The following is a 19,017-nucleotide window of genomic DNA, read 5'->3' as shown; positions in this document are numbered from 1 at the left end:
ATGATGACAGTCCATTTTGAACAGGTATCCAGGCACTCTACAAGAGACTGGAAACGGAAGCAATCGGTAACACCAGCACGTCTGAGGCCATGTACTACCAGAGCATTAAATGCTGACATGCAAATGCACACAGACATTAACAAGAAGACCTTCAATATCTAAGAGTCTTCTTAGAAGGTTTATAAGGCCGCCATTATCACTGAAGATTTATGCAAAGAATGCTCATCCTTGATTCAGCAGTTAAAGGATAATGCTGCAGTGGCTGCTGTATGTTTTATGTTTAATGACAACTTTTAAATGGTTACGATGAGAAACCTCGATGTAAATTCAACTTTATATCAGCAATCCTTAACTAACAAACTCGATGAAAAATGTGATTATTGTTTTACCCTTCTCTAAAGCCATCCCCATCAGGGGCAGAGTTTAATATATATATATATATATATATATATATATATATATATATATATATATATATATATATATATATATATATATATATATATATATATATAGAGTGTATGTGATATCAAAAAGAGAGAGAGAGAGATTCAAGAGAGAGAGAGAGAGAGAGAGTAATCCACAGGCACAATGAATTAATGGACAACGCTTGTAGAATGCTAGCATAGCACACAATGCTCATTACCGCTGGACAAGCCATGTTGTGAAGCTTCGCTTATCTCGAGCAACGGCAACTTGAAACGACTGAAGTCAGCTTTCTTCTCGGATGACGTATTGCGACACTTATGATGAGTTAAGATGACTCAGTTTCTGTTCTTCGAAAGTGCACAAAGCGACAGAATATAAAATTTCCTATTATTCTTAGTTTGCAGCCTTTTGTTGGTCAAGGGTATCCTCATCCGGTTTTGTGTAGTATCTGCGCTGCATACGTAAAAGTTATGACGACAAGCAAGATTGGCAATGACGTCATGACTACAAGTCCAAAGCCATATTTGTCCTCTACGGAATATCTGACTGAGACGCCATGCATCATTATTATTGTTATTATTCAGACCTTCGTATGGAACAAACCAGAAAGGGCATTAATTTACTATGCAAGATTGCTTATCACAGTGTAAAGAGAAGAAATGATCCACAGAAGGTAAAAAAAAAAAAAATTATCTTATAAAAAAATTAACAGATTAAATACAAGCAAATATATCCATAAATAAAGTGAAACGTGGAAATCAACATAAGGGGCACAAGACTTTACAGTAGTAATAGAGACAGCCTTTAATTCATCAGCCATACCCAGGTATACTATACTACTGATAGGATACGTGTTCTGCAGTTTTACAGTACAGAAAATGAAAGACCCCTAGTGCTGAGCTGTGTGACATCGTGACAGTTTTACAGTAATGAAAGACCCTAGTGCTGAGCTGTGTGACATCGTGACATTTTACAAGTGTACAGAAAATGAAAGACCCTAGATTGCCGTTCTTGTGACATCGTGACAGTTTTACAGTACAGAAAATGAAAGACCCTAGTGCTGAGCTGTGTGACATCGTGACAGTTTTACAGTACAGAAAATGAAAGACCCCTAATTTTGCCGAGCTGGTGACATCGTGACAGTTTTACAGTACAGAAAATGAAAGACCCCTAGTGCTGAGCTGTGTGACATCGTGACAGTTTTACAGTACAGAAAATGAAAGACCCCTAGTGCCGAGCTGTGTGACATCGTGACAGTTTTACAGTACAGAAAATGAAAGACCCCTAGTGCCGAGCTGTGTGACATCGTGACAGTTTTACAGTACAGAAAATGAAAGACCCCCAGTGCCGAGCTGTGTGACATCGTGACAGTTTTACAGTACAGAAAATGAAAGACCCCTAGTGCCGAGCTGGTGACATCGTGACAGTTTTACAGTACAGAAAATGAAAGACCCCTAGTGCTGAGCTGTGTGACATCGTGACAGTTTTACAGTACAGAAAATGAAAGACCCTAGTGCCGAGCTGTGACATCGTGACAGTTTTACAGTACAGAAAATGAAAGACCCTAGTGCTGAGCTGTGTGACATCGTGACAGTTTTACAGTACAGAAAATGAAAGACCCTAGTGCCGAGCTATGTGACATCGTGACAGTTTTACAGTACAGAAAATGAAAGACCCCAGTGCCGAGCTGTGTGACATCGTGACAGTTTTACAGTACAGAAAATGAAAGACCCTAGTGCCGAGCTGTGCGACATGGTGGTTTCTCTCAGAGGCCCTGGGTGCTAAAGAAGGTTGATTGGACAATGCCAGCAGTGCACACACCAGGCACTAGATGGCGACTAACTATACGACCAAATTCCACCTCTTGAAAATTAAATGTTTGTGAAAGGTGTTCCAGCAGGAAACTTTCTTAAGAGTTTGTCACAAATAATTTTATTCGGGAAAGGGATCAGTACATAAAGTAATTTCACCTCAAAGAGTAAGGTGCAAAATTCTATGATGAACTGTTATGCGTAGGCTGTAAGGAATATATAAAAAAAGATGAACCTAATCCTACAATAATAGTTTAAAGAGCGTAGGTTATTAGTGTATAAAAAAGTTAACTGTCGCCATTAATAATGCATTGTAATATTATTTATATGAATAAAAACACGATAGATTGAGAGTCAGACAGACTAACGAATTTCTCAACTGTATCAAACTTTTCGACTAAACGCACGCAAACATACAGACACACAAATATATATAATATATATATATATATATATATATATATATATATATATATATATATATATATATATATATATATATATATATATGTGTGTGTGTGTGTGTGTGTGTGTGTGTGTGTGTGTGTGTGTGTGTGTAGAATAATAGAATGTAAGTGTATTGAAAAATGGTTGCTGAATGCGAATGAAAATAAGGTTGAAGTATTGAAAGGTTGAGAATTCCTCTGGAGGCGTAACGGTGGTAAAAAGGTTAGCAAAGATGAAAGACTGGATCAGTGTTTTGGGATGCTCTACGGAAAGAAGGGAGGCTGTAAGTTGGTGGTAAAAGTACATAATCTGCAAGCATTAGGACGAAGGATGAGATCAAGTGACCGGAAGGGATAGATAGGGAGGTTGAAAGAGGAACTGGCAAGAAAGAGCGTTAGCATCCAAACAGCTCGAGATTGAAAGATGAATGGCACAATATGTAGAGGGTTTCGACACGTTGCTGGTGAGCCCTCTGTGCAAATGTATGGAGCGGCTAATGCTGTGGAAGTTTCCTGCACATGGACTCTCATCTACGATTTAGCCATTAATAGTTCCTCGTTGGATGAGTCGGTAGAGTTGTCGGCTAGCACTCTGCTAGGCCCGAGTTCGAGTCTCCGGCCAGCCAATGAAGAATTAGAGGAATTTATTTCTGGTGATAGAAATTCATTTCTCGATATAATTTGGTTCGGATTCCACAATAAGCTGTAGGTCCCGTTGCTAGGTAACCAATTGGTTCATAACCACGTAAAATGTCTAATCCTTCGGGCCAGCCCTAGGAGAGCTGTTAATCAGCTCAGTGGTCTGGTTAAACTAAGGTATAATTAACTTAGCCATTAAATATGACTGTGGCAGTGACAGACGTGTTGTTTTTCTTCTGGGACAACCCTTGCTGAGAGAGAGAGAGAGAGAGAGAGAGAGAGAGAGAGAAAATTTTCGCACCGGACCCTAAAACCAGCTGGCCAGGAAGAATATACTAACATCTACACACCAATGAAACTTGAGTCAGAACTCGATGACATCACATAGATAACAGCCCGATAAAGGAAATTAGGTCGATGGTATTTATAGACATTGCCGTTAATCTTGACAACCTTTGTGTGATATGCTTAACGCCTTCTGACTCATATGACTCCGACTGTATTCCATAACTAAAAGACCTGAAAAGCATTATGACTGCATCATAGGGCATTTCAGTGCCTTACGAGATGTACAAATAAGATTACATCCAACGCTTTTAAGGGATATTCGGTGATTCTTCTTGTAAAGGTCGACGAGATGGGCAAATTAATGCCAGTCATTAAGGAAAGTTAATGGTGTAAACATAAAAGACAAGGGTGAAAAGGAAAAACAAATGAGAAGAAGAAACAAAAGCCAGCGACGTCTAACCTCCAACAAGGTGTTAGACAGGCCTCTTCAGAGAAAGGAGGTTGTGAGAATCTTGGAAAAAACCCAAAGATTGAGGGTAACTGAAAAAAAGTTACCCAAAATAGCAAAATCCAGGGAATACTAGAAGGCGATGGCAGTCCACATGGGAAAAGGAAGGATACGTTATCTGTTAAACGATCTACTGATAACATCTTGGAAAAAAGCCAGTAGCCTCCTGATATACGTATACAACTGGTCTAATGCTATCCTGTCCAGATATAGCCCAACTGATCGAGGGGGATGTATAAAACAGGTGGGTCACAGGGTGGGAATTTTATTTAACGAATAGTCTGTTTGCGCCATGTTAGATTTAGACCGTTGGCACCAGCCAAAAGAGCTATTAGTTTCACTTATGCAGTCAACCAGCTGAAATGAAATGTTCAAGACCCATTACAAATGACGTTTATGTAAATGATCTACTCTCTGTTTTTTAATGTGTCCATGTTTTTATATGCCAGACACAACACTGACAGAGAGAGAGAGAGAGAGAGGAACTTCATGGCAATATTCGTCAACGACTTAAGTCAGGCCCAATACAGGTAAATGGAGAGAGAGAGAGAAAGAGAGAGAATGCGTAATACGGATAGCATGTGTCTGTACCTATAAAGAAGTACTTCTAATTTATCAACACTTGATGCGGCAAGTTGCCACTTTTCGGGTGGCAACATACCACGCATATGGGGCATATTAGCAAATGCTGCTTATTTTTCTGAAGAGTCTGCCTCTTAAACTGGGAAGGCAACCTTAATTCTACGACATTAAAATGTAGCGGAATGTTTGATTCTTTTTTTAACGGAGTAATAAAATGCACTACAATCTATTGCTATTTTTCTCCCATTACGGACTTTTACAAAAAGCGCACCGAATAGTCTGTTTCTTCCCAACTCTGAAAATAAGGTAAAAAACAGAAGTAGCTTTCAAGTCATATCCATTAATCATTATATATATATATATATATATATATATATATATATATATATATATATATATATATATATATATATATATATATATATATATATATATATATATATATATATATTATTCTCAAAATTATACTTGAAGTTGTAAATGAATTGCAACATGTAACCAAAAAATAAAGCCGGTCTGGCTGACCTTGAAAGATCAGCATTGCAATGTCAATGAAGCGAAAGTACGCACATGTCCTCGTGCGTTTCTGACCAGAATTCGGCAGGGGCAATGATGCACCTATTTAAGCCGTATACAGAAATCCCGAAGCATATTACACTAAATTAGGACGTTTAAACTCAGGGACTTAGAAAGAAAAATGAAGTTCAAACAGTTTACATTCCTGCCTGTACACCTGACGTCTATCTCCACACAAGACTGATTAAATCAACATATTACGCTTTACAACGTTGAATTTATGAAGGACGTGTTTCAAACTGCTCCACTTCAGTCATAAGTCAAACAAATGTTTAATTCTTCAAGTGATACTGATGTAATTTCACGGACTCAAAACTTTACAAACGAAGAAAAATGGACTCTCAATGACTGTTAAAACCAGCATGTTATCATAACTTTTGAGAAGACATGGCGCCATCCTAAGTGGGCATATGAGTACAATGAGCTTCTTGAATAAACGAAACTTAACAAGGAAATCGCCATTGCTCTTAATAAATGCTGAAAGTGCTGACATCCGCTTTCTTTCGAAAAAAAGTTTAAGGCCTGTGGTCCGTGCAATTTCAAGAATAAAACTGACACTAAAGTGTAAGTGCTTGAGCGTGTGATATGTAGCCTTTATCCTAGTAAACTACGTATTTATGTATTTATAATAAATATTTTTGGGAATTTTCCCAACACTTTTACTTTCCTATAACTACTCTTTAACATATAGTTCTTTTTTGGAAATAAACCACAGGCTGCCAGGTACATAAAGTTTAATCCTGTATCACGAATCATTTATCAGTGGCCTAAATTGGCTATACACTGATTCCAAGATTAAACTTTACAAATAAGATGGCTTAAATGTGATAAGGTTTAAGATTTCATGAAATTCAAGTCTTATCACAACTGTCTACACACACCATGCTACCTTCCTTGCCACACCTGCAGTCCGGATCTCATCTTACCATCATTTGTTGTATTTGCTCCCAAACAACTTCCATTCTCCCATCAGCCTTATTAACGTTCCTGCTCCTTCTTTACGGTTTCCATTTACCCTAATAACCTTACTTTTCCTCACATCTGTTTTCAACTTTCTTCTATCGCAAAAACTTTCATGAGTTTTCACTAGTGGATGCAGTTTCATTTTTGCCATCCACTAACAGTACTGTATCACCTGCAAACATCAACCGTTCTGCAAATCGTTCGCAAATCATTTTCTCATCTCAGTACTGTACAACGAAGTCTAATTTCCTTTCTCCGGGTTCTCACAACACTCCATCCATAAAAATATTAAACAGCACGCATCCTTGTCTCAGATCCACTTATGCACCAAACCTTCAACTTCCTTAACTATATATTTTTAACACGGCTGTCGCTTTCATCGTATAAAATTCAGGTCTTCCTCTCCTCCTCATCCCACATTTCTGAATTATACATTCCTTTCACCAGCCTACTAATGCCCATTCCTTCCCCATCTCCAAATCATCCCAAAACACTCTGGTTCATCCATTTACCCCCGATAACGCCCTCCCCGCCCCCTTTTTTTTTTTTTACTGAACTAAACATTTCAGAATTTCTCATCCTTTCAATTCTTCATACGTACCACGCACTAAAACATTGCAACTCAATAATTCCGGCCTTTTTCCTTCATAAGCTGTCAACATTCGCATACGAGAGAGAGAGAGAGAGAGAGAGAGAGAGAGAGAGAGAGAGAGAGAGAGAGAGAGAGAGATTGCAAAATCATGATTTGATCCCTCGACCTCTAATTTGTCTGCAAATAGATCAAACGTTTGTGATCAATGCATGACAAAAAAAAAAAAAAGAAGAATCAGGTAAGCCTTGGGGCAAAGAAAAGTAAAAATGAACCACTGCATTTTCATGACTTGACTTAACAAGGTCGAGTCTGAAACATATCACGTATGTTTCAGAGGTCTTTGAGCAAGGGATCGTCCTTGATTCAACAGTGACATTATGAATGCGGCATTGACTAGTGCCTGGCTATTAAATGTCGACATCCATCATGAGGGAATCGACTAATTGGTTTCAACATTACCTACAAGTATATGGGCGCGTTTGCTTTCTGTGGCCTCAATTGATTTTTGGTCAGTAATTTCATGTGGATCTATTTGCATACAGGACTATGTTTATTTAAATAAAAACTAGATAAAAACGAACCATCATGTCTGAAAACCGATGACTCGTCTTAGACCAATGTTCTCACCCAACCTAACCAAGCTTCAGTTGTCCTTTTATACCCATTTTGAGATATATAAGGCTGAGAGTATTACAAGCCCCTATCCCTGTAGAAAGGGCGCGATAGCTTACACCTTGTCCCTAAAATTTACTATCATAGGCCTACAACTTCTGAAAAAAAATCGTAAATCAATATATTCCTCGGATTTGCAGACTAATGACCGTGTCTTTCCATCTGGCTGCCTTAAGAATTCTCTTCCTGCTATTCTTTCCTGTCTTACAAACTGTCATCCGTAACATACAGGTATATCGTTCCAACGAACTCATCTAGACAAAGGCACTTGGATCTGTTCCTACGGCCTAAGCTTGGTACCATATCTAATTATTGCCCCCAAAGGGTTTACAACGTTGATGATGTAAAAATCTGCTAGTACCTCGTTAAAATTCATAAATGGGTTCTTCTTCACCAAGACTGTAAAGCGTAAACTAAGGCATTCCTTCCTCAAGAGTCAGGAGAATTCATTATCAAAGGAACTCCAGAAATATATGCGTGATGGTGTTTTACTAAATGTAAACATTAAATTTTGTTCTTGGTAGCATTCGTATTTTGCTTACATTACCCTTTACCCTTTGTAACGTGGCTACATACTCGTTAACATTTGAAATGCATCTATGTTCCCATCAGGATTTACAATGTAAGTACATTCTCATTAAGATTTATGTAACTATATTCTCGTTAACATGCTATTCATGATGTACAGTACCTAAATTCACATAAACTTTCCCAAAGTACCTATATTTCAATTAACATACATATTCTACAAATTTTCTCAATTTTTCAATTACCAAAGTCGAAGTCATCTGGAAAATTCACGTTACAGTATAGGCTATGCACTGCAAACATTCTTGAGGTTATTTCTGACAAATCCTTTATCAGTTTCTTATCGTTACTTTCACTTGTATACTGAATCTGGCCTCTTGCTTACAAGGAGAGATTTACGATGCGTTTATTACTAAACAAAGTTGTTTTCAAACGGAATTATTCTTTGTCTTTACTATACATTTAGTTAGTCAATGTACTGACAATCAAAATGGTTCATAAGCTGATAGACAATTTTCAAGTGGAAATTAGACACCACTAATAAATGGAGGTGTCATTTGATGGTTTGGTGATCACAGATAGCTTTTAGGTGAAAGTCGCGGTTTTCGAAAACCGACAGAAAATTTCCCGGAGTCAACCCGTTGGTCTTTATGCAGTCGTCCAAAACTTCAAACCAGGCTTGACATAATCTTTCCATTGCAATCAAGATTTCACTTTCCTTCCATACCTGGACTTCTTGAATAGAGGGGATGGTCTTTTTCAGTATTAAAATGCTGCGAAAAGCATGTCTATGTGTACTTATAAAGAAAGCATTAGTCTAATCTCAAGCTTCATTTCTATACGTCACTGGCGACAACCTAGTTCCAATGCTTTACGGCTAACCGTTAACGCATGACTGATTGACTGCAAGTTATCTGGCGGTGCTGCCTTGGTCAGTGACGATATTATCCGAATGGTCACAAATTAAAAGGAAACTTAACAAGAGACTATTAATTTGTTGAGTAAACTTCCATAGAGCAGAAGGTCCTACGTTAAAAAGAGAAAATACCAGTGAAAATATATAATATATAAAAAGACAAACATATCATCTATCAAGTTCAATAAACGTAAATACAAAGCAGTGAAGAAATGTCAGTAAAAATTAAACTAGATGAACCTAACAAAATTTACGAAAAGAAAAATAAGCCAAGAACTTCATCAGAGATTACAGCACGGGAATCCCTCATCATGGAGACGAGCAACAGAGTCTGGGTCTTCTTCAAATGATCAGTTTGAGGGATTCCCGGTAATCACGCGTTGGTCGCAGGCATTGCTGGGAGTGATGAGGTGGAGATGAACCAAATGAACGTGAGGTAAATGGGAGCGGGGGCGAGGGGAGCGGAGGGATGGTTTACTCCGGGAGTGGGGTGGGGTAGAATTGTTATGGAAATGCCTGAGTGACACCCACCAAGTTTTAAGTTTCATAATACGAATGAAGCAAGTGTCTCTCTCTTTCTTGAGCAGTCATCTTTTTCAACCACACACACACACACTCTCTCTCTCTCTCTTCCGCATAACCTATGTCATTCCTCTCTCTCCCAAATTATTTATTCTTGATATGTAACCACCTCAACCTATTTCTTAGCGGATGAAAGTGACACATGAAAAACATCTGCCAAATTCATATGAAAGAGAGGCCCAGTTCCCTAATAAGTCTAAGAAAAACTCGCGCTAGGGTTACTTTTCCTTTCATCTCCGTGGTGAGAGCTAGGAAGAAACTGAAGGTTTTTCAGGCATTTTCGAACGCCTGTAAACTTCGCTCTCCCAGATAACATCATATCGTTTTCAGGATTAACACAGTTATACAGCTTTCTTCATATGGTTTTTATCTTAAAGGCGTGAAATTCCTTGGCTGTTACGAGGTATAATGACTATGACAAAGACTAGAAACGTATGTATACTGAACGATATTCAGTGGAAGTTTGCAAACCGCTTGAGACAGAACGTTCAGAATGAGTTCAAGAGGAATTAGAATGCCCATATAAAATGAGTCACACAAAGAGACGCAACAGTGTAAAAAGTAAAATCCGGATAAATGATTATTTTCAAAAATATTATTCAACAAACGATAAAGATAATTTAACAACCGGAAACTTTGTTCGACCTAAATATTTACACGTTTTATATATATATATATATATATATATATATATATATATATACTGTATTTATATATATATATATATATATATATATATATATATATATATATATATATATATATATATATTATGCATGCGTGTGTGCGTAAACTAGCAACTATGTCCTCACGCTGCTGTGCATCACTTATTAATAATCAACTTACGAATGCAAACAAATGTTAATTATTACACAAACAGTAACTAAAACAAATTATATAATGATATGTAAAAGGGTGACAGAGTGGAGGACCAACTACCAAAATGAAAGGCTAATTTTATGGTCCGTAAACAAGAACTCTTTAATAGCAGCAGCCGCAGCAACAGACCTTGTAAGGAGACAAACCGTAGGTCGTAACCGACCCAGTACTCCTAACTGATTCTAAACTTATCAGTTACTCACGTCCCCACAAATAATTACGGTAATGTTCATTCACGGGCAACACTCGGTGAACAGTTTAAAGGAAACTGTCACTTGACAAGGCGTATGTTTCTTACAACTTTTATCTAGAACAAGCCTGGAAGAAACAATGGAAAAACGGAAACAAGTAACACTTCTCCAAAAGAGAAAGATTACATCAACCCAAGAAATCACTACATTTCATTTGGGGCGAATTCCTAAACTTCATCTAACCTGGGACTTGCAGACATCAGGGGAAACGGAAGCAGAGAACGATTACAAGAGCTTGGTGGCACCGGATAAGACCGTTATCGAACAGAGCAATCGTCAATAACCCATATTGAGCAGAAGATACGATAACTGGTATCTAAATTCCACGAACCATAGATCTTCGGCTTATCACAGGATGAATTAAAATCTCACCGGATGCAATAAACATGTGGCATGTGTCAGTCACTGGCGAGACAGTGTAATCTACTTTATACAACACTGAATTGTGAGTTTTACGTGCACGTACACACATTTGAATTTTAGTCACCCATGCGAGCGTGACATTTTACATTCACAAGTATCAAGCCAGAAATATCTTTAACACACACACACACATATATATATGTATGTATATATATATATACATATATATACATACATATATATGTATGTAACGCTTTGAGGAAGGGAGTTTCCGGTTTCGTTTCAACGTCAGTCACATGACATTCTATCTGATGATTTTTTTTTCTCTGGTTACCTGTTTCATAAGAGGGTGTGGCTTTGTGTTTTTGGTTGTGTGTGTTTGTTTTTTTGCAACTGTTACCAGGGTTCACTTTTCATTTCTCGCTCAGTCTATAAACGAAGGGAGCAATTTTTTCAGGAGTACAGGTTCTACAACGGTCAAATAACGTCAGATCCTTATATCAATGAATATATACTATCTGATGATTTTTTTCTCTAATTTACCTGTTTACAGCCCCCAACCCCCAAAAAGTAGGCTTTCAGATTTTTGGTTCTCAAGCCAAAAAACATCTCTAGCTCGGATTTTCTTTTTTTTTTTATTACTCCTTCACACCATCAGGGATCACTCCTCCTCCTCTTTTCATTTTCTCGTCTCACCTTCATTCTTTCATGATCAAAACCATCTCAAAAACAGGCATCTATGTTGTGGTTTTTCTCTATGTTTCTCACTCTCACTTTCATGTCTTTTTCTACAACGGTAAACAAATCAACAATAATCTGTTTCATTTCAGTCAGATTGACAAGACTTATATCAATATATCTCCCATTGAAGTTGCAATGGCAAACACCTGAACAGTGATCTTCTTAGGAAAGGAATGCTGAATTCCATATCAGAGGCCTCTAACCCCAGAAATTACCAATCAGACTTTGTATGGTTTGCCATTCTTCACAAACGTTTACGCAAAACTGTAAACTTCATTTTAAACACACTTTTTAAAGGCCAGAAGATCTTTATCAAGGTTTTGTGAAACATAACAAACGTTTTATTTTCATTGCTAAGTTTTATAAAAACAACCTGATGGTTTGTAAGACGTTGTGTTGATGGTGAGGAAACAACTTTTTAGATCAATGTCATATACTGTAGAGACCGATCTTTTACAAACGCTACGCAGACGATACGCCAGCTACTTTTAAACTAAGGCATGTTGGTATGTTTTTAAATGTCATTAACAATGCTCACCCAAAACATTTATTTCACTATAGAGAACGAAGATAATGACACTTAACCATTTCTATAGATAGAAATTTCTCGAGGCCAAACATCTGCGTACAGTAAATGACATTTATGGTTGAGGAGCCATCTACAGCAGAGTATAACTATACTTTCTTATAACAACTTTGAAATTCCGCACACATTCCGAATTATTTTGTTCGCCGTTGTTAATCAGGCTGGTTTATTTTGTTCACTGTTGTTAAAGTTTTTAAATACTTAAAAAGTTTTTAAATATTAATATTTTTAATACTATCCATTTTTCAACTGATTTGTTTTGGGATTGCTTTTATTTCATAACTTTTAAGGACTTCAAGAATTTTTTCGAATTATAATTTTGTTTCTTATGTTACCTTTACGTCTTTTATAGCCTTTAAAATGGGAGGAGTCCTGAAATATTGTCCCCCCCAACCCCCCACCAAAAAGATGGTTCTAAAAACACAACTGTCAATGTCACATAAATACTTGGACTGCTGAAACGTGGATGAATTGCCCTTTACAGAACTTACACAGCAATAGCCACTCTGTGCCCCTTCACTGAGGCTCAACAGCAGGTCGTCAAAACTCGCGACACATACACCCTATCATTCACCTCTAGTCTACACGCACTCTTATAAAATTGAGGGAAAAAAGTTTCTCATGATAATCCTTCGTGGGCAACTGGGCATGGTAGACGAGAGAGAGAGAGAGAGAGAGAGAGAGAGAGAGAGAGAGAGAGAGAGAGAGAGAGAGACTTTAGTACAGACTTCAGACTTCATGCTGCATTTGAGATATTGATAATATTATTTCATTACAGACTGATAACGAATACATTTGCAGGCCAAGCAAAAGTTCGCAACTAGTTTTATAAATTTTGTGGAACTGTATACCCGTGTAAAAAAAAAAATAGGAAATAAATCTCAAACGGTAAATCACCATTCTTCACATTTCACTATGCTCAAGGATTTGAAAGAAACACCACATTATTCTTCTTGGAATATGAATACATCTCGTGTGTGAATGAAGTCTGGATATTTCCTGATTACCTACATCACTGATAATTTTTTGTTTTGTAATCATATAAGTACCATTTACCTGTTACACTAACATGAAGCATAGGGTAAAATTCAGTGTAGGCTACACACACACACACACACACACACACACACACACACACACATATATATATATATATATATATATATATATATATATATATATATATATATACACACACACACACACACACACACATATATATATATATATATATATATATATATATATATATATATATATGTGTGTGTGTGTGTGTGTGTGTGTGTGTGTGTGTGTGTGTGTGTGTTTGTACATAATGCATTCAGTGAACACAACGTTTCTTTCCCTGTACATTTCTCTCAAAGTTTAATACGGTAAGTTGCAGCGGCTATTACCCACTTCATTAGAATTTACGTCATAGATTTATTGCCAATTTTGAATACTGTCGACAGTGGACATCATCGTTCTTCTGACGCTTCCTCGGATTTTTCTTTTCTCATAATATCCACTTAGTCGTATATTACCTTTTGACAGTTTTCTCTTTCGTAAATGTAAAACCGTTCGTAATATTCTTGTTTACAAAGGCGACCTACAATTTAAGGTTTTCCCCCCAGGATATTAACATACGAAACACTACTTACATCTCTCTGAAATGGAGTGTCGAGACTTTAATTCCTTCGTAAACTGATAAACGATGTGCTATTTGCCACTGAATGATTACAATCACACCGAAGCGATGTACTGTAGATGTCTTTTTTCAAGAGTTAAGCTCCAGCCACCGTTACTGACAAAACATTATTCACTTCAAGCGACTGGGAAGACTGGTCCGGTGACTTCATTGAGCCAGCTGGCGACTGGAGAATTGTGGGTAGGCAGTGGGAGTGAGTCGAGAGGGTTTGTATTTGGGTTGAACCCTCCCTGGGTATAGACCAAAGGGACGGTGTGGGGGGAACAGAAGGAATGGGAACAACTTGATGAGTGGGGCGGTGGATGCCCATCGCGTTGGTGGGAGAGGGGGAAGGTTATTCGCCTGTGGCTAAGGTCAGAAGAAAGTGGGAAAGAGGACTGGATGCTCCATTCTTGAGAAAATGGGAAACGTTTTCTGCAGTTTGTTTTAACTTTTCTCCGGTTTTCAACTGACCTTACCCTTAACCGATGTACACAAGAATCAGACGAATTTCAGCGCGTGAGTTAATGATTTGGTGACCAATATTTTACCTCATTCCCAAATACTGTTGTAGCTGCATCACAATCGAGTTACTGGAGATTGCATAACCGAGTAACATAGCTGACGATTAGACTTGGAGTTCTGAACCCCTAGATTTTCTCTGAAATATACAGTGTGGCGTAGCGCATGTTCCACGTGTCGACTACCGGACAATTGCGCAACGGGAAATATCACTCCAACGTATAGAATAAGTTGGTAAAGAGAAATTAACTACAATATTTCCAAGAATATAGTTTATCACAAAATCCCTTGAATGGGATAAATGAAATTTTTTTTTTTGGATGTCAATACTAAACAAGTTTTTTTATATATCTTGGCATCACAATGTTAAAAATATCAACGACCTACGAAAAATAAGGAAAAATTAAGCTTAAATGAAAACCCAACTTTTAATTTTTATGAAGTTAAACAGGAAATTGCACTTAACACACAGCTTACAGCCAGTTACTACAAAAGTTTAACAACTGAATAACTGCTTAACAGACAAGAAGTAAAAAGAGGGGGAGGGGTGGGGTGGAATAGTAGTCATTTTTATCAAAACTAGCTTAAATATTGGTCAGGTGTAAAACAATATATTTTTTGTTTATCTGATAGATGGATAATTAAAAACGGTTAAGTATCCTGCTGTCTATTTTTAGGATACAAATAGACTATTGTTTTTACAAACGCAATATATATAAATAAATAATATATATATATATATATATATATATATATATATATATATATATATATATATATATATATATATATATATATATATATAACTAAATCACGAAAATATGGAACGTGATGAATATAAAAAAAATTAAATCCACGAAGAAAGGAAACACTGGAGTGCTATGAGGGCCTTTCGACTGTCTGTTGTCCTTTACTTATCAGACTCCCTTTTCCTTCGTGGATTTTATCTTTATATATATATATATATATATATATATATATATATACTGTTTATATATATATATATATATATATATATATATATATATATATATATATACACATAAATGTGTATGTATATATTAGTGTGTGTTTAAGATCAATGGTTTAATTTTTGTAGACATTAAAAAAACATACATAAGTACACACATACATATATATATATATATATATATATATATATATATATATATATATATATATATATATATATATATATATATAATTATATGAGAGAGAGAGAGAGAGAGAGAGTCAGTCCTTGGAAATATAATGATATCATATGTCGATAAGTGAGAGATCACTGGACTTTTAGGCATAAACTATATTACTTTCATAAACCATATAAAAATTCTCAAATAGTGATTGAATGATGAAATCATAACTGGGGTGCACTGAAAAGATATTTCATTAATGAAGTTGCCAATAGATATGATGACCACACACTGGAAGATACACTTACATGGTTTTGGCATGTGATGGGAACGGGAGAGAAGCATTCAGTCAGGAAGGCTACAGATGTGAATGTCGCAAGACAACCGCCAGGGGAAGTCGTATTAGATCGTGGAGAAAGTCTAAGATGAAAACCTAGACCAGATAGGATTCCAGACAGAAAGTGGACGAGTTAGGAGAATTTTCTCTTGGAAAATATGACTGAAAACGGTAGAATATAAAATTTGGGTCAAAAGCCAGGTACTAGAACCTATGAGGCCATTCAGCGGTGAGAGTAATGTTGAAACAATTGTTAGATGGTGGAAAGTAAGATGGAAGAAAGCGAATATGAACGGGGGTACAGTAAAAGGAATAAAAGGGGTTGCGGGTAAGGATCGAGGGGATGCTGCCAAGAACCTTAAAGTAATGCCTACAGTGTACCCTTCCTATCCTTTAACGATACTGAATGATGCACACACACACACATACACACACATACACACACACATACATACACACACACACACATACATATATTATGAGAGAGAGAGAGTATGATGAAATTGTACTCAGATCCAATGATGCACAATCACAAAGTATGCTTACAAAACATGATTACCAATTTTTTTTTCTCTAGCAGACCCTTCAAAACTTTAACCACCAGTCTTCTGTACTCTGAGCTCTTCTCTTGACTTTTCATATAAACTTTCCATGCCTCTCTCTCACATCTTTCTTCTTCATTCTACATTCTTTCCCCCCAGGCTTCACTTTAAGCAGATCTCTTAAGTTATTATGAATTAATTTTCTAGCAAGGTAATATCTTAAATTTCATCAGCTCATTTCTAAGTGACAGGTGTATTAAAATTAGAATTGGAAATACCTTGTCTAATGCTTTTGAGCTGGAGGAAGGTGTCCCACAAGGCAGTGTACTGAGTGTCACCTTATTTGCTGTGGCTATAAACAGCATTGTTGAATGTGTCTCACCTCCAGTAAAGGCACCTTTGTTTGTAGATAACCTTGCTACATAAGTCACTAGTTATGATGCTATTGCAGCTTGTAATTTCTTGCAAAAGTACTGGAAAAGAAACCATTCCAAATATTAAGCTGAAAGACACTCTAATATCATATGAGGAGGTGAAGGTTTTTAGGGATTTTTGATAAGAAGCTGACATGGGCTAGTCATTTTGACTCCTTGAAAGTTGAGGTAAAGAAATCCCTTAACATTTTAAAAGTAGTCTCAGGTTTTAACTGGGGTGCTGATAAGAGGTCACTTTTACACTTATATGACTCATTATTTAAGTCCAAACTTGAGTATGGTTGCCAAGTCTATTCTTCAGCAAGTGCAAGCAAACTTAAGGAATTGGATGTAGTACATAATGCTGTTCTCAGAATATGCTCTAGTGCATTTAAGACATCACCAGTTGAAAGCTTATATACTGACCCTGAAGAGCTCCCTCTAGATTTACGTCGAGAGGAATTGGGACTGAGGTATATGATCAAATTAAGAGGTTCCCCTGAAAACCCTGCAGCATCCATTCTTAACCAGAATGATGTACATTAGTTTGCAAACGCTAGAGCAACCAAGCCTTTTCATGTTAGAATAATGCTGGAGTTGACAATGTGTCTATTAAAAACCAAAAAATTAAGGCAATAACGTTGCTCTTAAGTTGCCTCCTTGGTTGACTCTAGAACCATTAGTCTGTCAAAAAGCTGCTGTTAAAAAATCAGTTAATGTCCTGGAAGTGAAGGCTTGTTTTCCTGATCATGACCAAATACATTCTGGTTCTGTTAAACTACTCACTGATGGATCAAAGACATCAAGTGGCGTTGGTTGTGGGGTTGTTCATGGTAATAGCTCACATGCGGGCAGACTATCTAATAATGCCTCTATTTTCACAGCTGAATTAACTGCATTAGCCAAATCTCTTGAGATCGTTTCTACTCCACAGGGTAATACTTTCACCATATACTCAGATCCCTATAGTTCATTCATGGCCATTAAGCAATATAAACCTAAACATCCAATTATTCAATATATTCAAGAATGGTTGTATAGCCTTGCTTCCAAATTCAAATTAATCCATTATTGCTGGGTCCCTGCCCATGTAGGCATTTTAGGTAACGAGCTTGCTGACCACGAAGCAAGAGATGTCATTACCAAAGATGACATTTTATTCCACCATATTTCCACTACTGATATGAAATGGACTATTCAATCATATATTACAAAATAAATGGCAAGCGGGTTGGTCTTCTCCCCTTCTAGCCAACAATAAAAAGTACAGGAAAACCAGACAAAGTATTGAACATTGGCCATCTGGACTCCAACAAAACCGTAGGGTAGAAATTGTATTATGTCGTCTGAGAATTGGCCCTACTCGATTGACCCACAGATTCCTTTTAGAGGGAGGAACTGCACCAGTCTGTATACAGTGCAACTTTTCTCTTACTGTGGAACACCTTGTTACATTGCTGTAGGTATGCTGCAGCACAGCAAAGTCATGGGTGGGTTAGTGGGCAGGGATATAGCTGAACTGCTTGATCCTGACATAGTTGTTAATAACATATTTGCATTCCTTAAAGACATTAACCTCTATAATGAAATTTAATATTGAACTTTTGGTATGTTGCCAAGTGTGGTATATACACTTTTAAAGTTGTGTATATAAACATGTTTATGGATGTTTTTTATATTTTTTTATTTTTTATGCTGTAAAGGTTATATGGATATCCTAAATGCAAAGTTATCTTTTTATTATGGGGAGTATCGGATTTTGCCAAATGTTAATTTTTACCGTGAAAGATGTAACATTAACAATCAAACACATCTTGATTTTCCCAGATGGCATCATGAAAAAGAAAGATTTTATTTACAAAATAAATCAATAAAGGATATTCTAGCAGAAGGTAATAACTTTTCAATTAATAATATCATTCACTTCTTAAACAAAATTAAATTGATAAGTAAAATATAATCTCCCTTTTTTTTTTTTTTTTTTTCCCTAATTCCCCCTTTTTTTTTTTTATTTATTTATTTATTTAGTTAACTACTTAATTTTTATGTACT

At 36.6% G+C, this 19,017-nt stretch overlaps 1 protein-coding gene across 1 annotated transcript in view; it reads right to left on the bottom strand.

Annotated features, from left to right (window-relative positions):
- LOC136833736 (probable G-protein coupled receptor Mth-like 3) overlaps positions 1–14,132 on the bottom strand; it is a 50,295-nt gene extending 36,163 nt beyond the window's left edge. Inside the window, 1 exon segment of the mRNA XM_067095961.1 lies at positions 13,993–14,132. The gene's annotated coding sequence lies outside the window, so the exon portion shown is untranslated.
- Between the last annotated feature and the right edge of the window lie 4,885 nt (positions 14,133–19,017).

Source organism: Macrobrachium rosenbergii, chromosome 52, assembly GCF_040412425.1.
Source record: "Macrobrachium rosenbergii isolate ZJJX-2024 chromosome 52, ASM4041242v1, whole genome shotgun sequence".
NCBI lineage: Eukaryota > Metazoa > Arthropoda > Malacostraca > Decapoda > Palaemonidae > Macrobrachium > Macrobrachium rosenbergii.
Note: the sequence above shows the minus strand (reverse complement) of the source record. Positions and strands in the feature narration are given on the sequence as shown.